At 32.1% G+C, this 4,747-nt stretch overlaps 1 long non-coding RNA gene across 1 annotated transcript; it reads left to right on the top strand.

Moving 5' to 3' along the window:
• LOC121127136 (uncharacterized) lies at window positions 1-1,207 on the top strand. The gene is made up of 2 exons (XR_005867559.2): window positions 1-536; window positions 603-1,207. It is a non-coding gene; the product is annotated as an uncharacterized lncRNA (long non-coding RNA).
• The last annotated feature ends 3,540 nt before the right edge of the window (window positions 1,208-4,747 follow it).

The raw sequence follows: 4,747 nt of genomic DNA, 5'->3' as shown, positions 1-4,747 counted from the left end.
AAAGAAAAGGAAAAGATTTATTACAAGGAAGGCTTCCTTGATACATTATACAATTTGTTTTAACATTAAAGACAGGTTCACTGAAGTGCTTACGCCCTATTTTGGAAAGTATAATTTCTTTCTTTTCTTTATTATTATCCTGGAGTCCATCTTTGCTGCAATAGCTTCTTCTATATTTTGAAAACATTTTGACAAAACTTCTCCTTTTTTAAATAATGCAAAGTACTTTCTTCTTCTTCAAGAAAAAGAAAAACGTAAGGAAATTAGATAAAAGAGAAGATACGGAAGAAGTTAGGACGGTTTTATCGGTTTAATGTTCGAATCAGTGCGATTTATTCACAACTTCCCACCAAATCGTTATAAGGCTATTACCATCGTTACGTCATAGAAAAACAAATACATTACTGATTACTCCAATCGATGAAAATTTAATTATGATTCTTCGCCTAGACATAAAGGAAGCATTTCGTTGCTCTTCGTTACATCCATCCAGCGAACACTATATATATGGAGAGTTCACGCATTTCTGGAAACAGGTAGGTTGACGTAAACAATCCTCTTTTATTTTTCTATCTCGTTAAAAAAAACTTTGATTTTATCAGATTATGGCGATGGGTAATGATTTGATTAATAATTCGACCAAACGACGTCATATCTAGGAATCTATCTCATTTATTCATGAGAAACGTTGGTTTGCCAAGAAGAACCCCTCTATTCATCTCCTAGTCTCAGTTTTCCTATTTCTTCGGAAAGAATTCCAAGATGGGTTTCGAGTGACTCTCATCATCTTCACTTTGATGCTAATGTAAAGGAAGTACAACCCTTGGAATAGGTTTCCTTAGTGATTAAAGAACAATTAATGAAGAAAGTGAATAGATTTCGTCGTTTTGATTATTTTTCAAGTGAATGAGTATAAATTTCTTTCATGAATTACTCCTTGACACGTAGTGACGAATGATTAACATAAGGAAAGTTCATAAGAATTTTTATGGGAATGATACATTTTATACTTTTTGGGATTTTGTGTTAATTATTACTAAATGAAGCATTACAATATTACTTACGAAAAATTGAATTATGACGTGTATGCCTGAATAATGGGCAATTTTAAAACATACTTAAATAATTTTCAATTATTTAATACTTTACAAGACTATTGTTATATTCTCACTTATAATGAGCTCAATAAATATTCAATACTTTTCTATTTGGTTTAGCATATTAAGTTCTTTACTTACAATTATGTAGTCAAAATCATCAGCATTATTCGGGAAAAGTATCATAAGGAAGAATACGCAGTTATAAAAAATTTTATTCGCATTCGTACATTCATTAGACTCAAGTATATTAATATTGTAAACAAAAGTAGCATAAAAAGAAAAATTAGCAAGTAACTTTTCATTATTTAAAAAATAGAGATGGAAATTATATATATATATATATATTTTTTTTTTAGGCTCATTATTTAATTTTAAACAATAAACTGTCGAAATGTGAGTGCCTGTGCTTTAGCTAAGTTTAAAAACCTTGTCAAGCCATTCCTCAGAAATTGGATGACCAACATTTTTTTCGAAGTGAAAGAGTTCTTCTTCAACACAACTGTAATGCTATTGGGAGCAAAGTTTTCTTCTTGTGTCAAATCAACAAAGAGTCAATATGGGAACTGTTTGGCTGTGGATTAATCAGTTCTATTTGAATAAAGTATTCGTTTTAAGATACTTAAAATACTTATTTAATTTGATAATTACATAACAATGCATATTATGATTTTTTTAAATTCATGATCCTTAGTATATGTAATTATGTTGCACTTCATCACAATGATCTATTTTTTAATGCCGGGAATGACGAAGTAACACAATTTTTTCATAAATGTAACTCCACACATTCTCCAGGAGTTTTCATCTATCTTCTATTTGATGAAGAATGGTTATAATAATCTATAGTCATCCTAACAAATGACAGTCAATACAAATAACTTATAAATAATAATCATGTATATGGATTGAATATATTGTTCTTCGATTGAATGATAAAATAGATGATGACAAGGCTGAAGAGTTAACACAGAATAACTAATAAGTAATAACTAGTAAACCTTCAATTTGATTTTCCTAATGGATTTGAGTCAAATCCGACAATCTTCTTTGTTTCTCACTGTAGTCCATTATGGCAAAGTGATCCTCTGTAGAAACTGAGACTTAGCTTCATATACTTCACTACGACGTGGATGTTCCTCAATGGGTTTTAATGCCTTTTAATCAAATGAAGACGTTGTCAAAATGTGGAATCAAGAATGTAGAGTGTTTCTTTTTTTATACGATGGAAAATGTAAACAAAACGCGCAACTACTTATATACTATGACGTCACTATTACAAGCGTGGGGGAACTCAAATATCAGTTGTAAGCACGTTATGGTATAACCTTGTATTTCTATTAAGCTTGTCTTAACATTTGGTGTCTTATATTGATTGTACAACGTAGGTTTTATTGATGATAGCTTCTACGAAAATTGTAGAGGCCTCATTCATCAGTACATATTTAAGTTGAGCGTACTCTTTCACTAAAAGAAAATTTCTTATATCCCATGAATGGATAACATTACTACTGTTGACTTATGGATTGCATCACTTTTTTTTCCATACCATTGAGACTGAATGGAAGTGCTCGTCGTAGTTATCAATCTTTTCGATCACCAAAATTAAGAAACAAAAATTATACCTGACTTGGTATTTTCGAAGTGGTTCGGAGATAGCGTAGGTATTCTGTTCAGAACATGAGAGATTCAAGTGACATTTAACATCATTAGGAAATTTTACTTAATACTGTATTAATTTTGCTTATTGGTTGATACTTATGTACGAGTTCGACTTGTTTAGACGATATTAATTATTCATCATGGTACCTTGTATTCGTTTTCTAGTTTTTCCTTTTTATTTTCGTATAAAGGAAATTATCACTTCTACTCAGAATACAGATATTTAAATTTTAACATCGGTGACCCTCACGTGATTTCATGACTCCAAAAAATCTCCTTCTGATGGTCAAGACCATGCAGACAATGTCCTTCAAATCGAACAAAAATACGTAGCAAAGAGGTCAGCAACTTAACTCTTGCCGTAGCAGAACTACGCCTTCCAAAATTATCGGCGATGGATACAGAGAATTGGTTTCGAAGAATTGAGCTGGATTTTTTGATGAGGATGATCAATGAAGATCAGACCAAATATTAGTTAATGGCTTCAACATTGCCTGGTGAAGTTTTGAGGTCTAGTCCTATAAAAAAGAAGGTATCATGTAGGATTGTGCAAAAAAGGCAATTATATTGAAATATGGTCTCTCACCTTCAGATAGAATGAAAAAAAATTCTGATATGCTGTGCGATTCATTGGGATTTTCCCCTGGGGAAGTTATAGATGAAGTTGATCGACTCCTTGACGAGGAATACATTCATGATTTACGTCATCATTTACTAAGGGAGGCACTCATTAGAAATGTGTCTAAAGACCAGCAAGTGTACTTGAGAGCACAGTCCTATTCAATTGAAGAGTTGAAGCAAATGTGTGTTGCAGCCAAATAACTTAGCAATTCACATATTTCCACTGTTGAAGACTCGTCTGCTTCGCCTCTTATCAATCATATTTTCAAAAAACCTCTTCATAACAGGTACAAATTTACTAGATCTAAGGAGAAAAAAGATATCTGCTATAATCATTCTAAATTTGTAATGAACATAACTACCTGTTCAGGAGCTAGTTGCCATATGTTTTACTTGTTTCAAAAACTAAATTGTCCTAGGTTGCACGGTACCGAGGTTGTAAATAAACCTTCAAACTTCTTTTTCATCAAAGACAATTCAAATTTGATTAACTTTCTGGTAGATACAGGAGCGCAAGTGTCTCGTATTTCATTTAAAAAATGTACAAGTCTTGTTTGAGAAAAACTCTCCCCTATTATTGGATATAGAGGAGCCTTCGTTGATATTATTTGTACAACAACTTAACTCTCAATCTAGAAAATATAGAAGATTTCCCATGGAAATATATTGAGGTACTAAGTGGTTGTCCAATTTTGGCTGCCAATTTTTAAATAATTTAAGATTTAGAATTGATATTCTCAATAAAATGTTATTCCGAGATTAACAGTACTTCATTTTAAAACTTTAATAATAAAAGTTTCATTGAAACTTATCTAGCTCACAGAATTGAACACTATATCGAGACAAAAGGTCATCCTTGCTTTGCAAAATCACTCAAGTTAAATGTTGAGAAGTTAAATTTTGTACGAGACGAAATCAACGAATTGTGATAGAAAGGAATCCTACTATCGTCCTCTTCAAATTTTTCTTCCACTATTCACGTAGTTCCAAAGCACAAAGGAAGCTGGTGAATGTGCGGCGATTATCGTAGCCCATTCTGTCGACCAAATTTTTCAATACATTTTCGATTGAGTACACTTCAATAGCTGCAATGGCGACTCCAATTTCGTGCTTCAAACCGTCAATCGTCTCTAGATGGTTGGCGTAACATTTATCCTTGACGCTTTATATAGAAATTAGCACCTTTTAAATAGTGCTACCATTTTTCCATGCTCCAGGCAATTGCTAAACATCCAAGTTCCATTACTGAATATCGTGTTTCGGCTGGAGTTAATGTTCGAAATAATATTGAATGAAATATTTTCTTTCAGATTAACCACCTTTATCCTGTTGAACGAGAGAAAAACGAATACCATTAACTTTACTTG

This window comes from Lepeophtheirus salmonis, chromosome 12, assembly GCF_016086655.4.
Source record: "Lepeophtheirus salmonis chromosome 12, UVic_Lsal_1.4, whole genome shotgun sequence".
NCBI lineage: Eukaryota > Metazoa > Arthropoda > Copepoda > Siphonostomatoida > Caligidae > Lepeophtheirus > Lepeophtheirus salmonis.
Note: the sequence above shows the minus strand (reverse complement) of the source record. Positions and strands in the feature narration are given on the sequence as shown.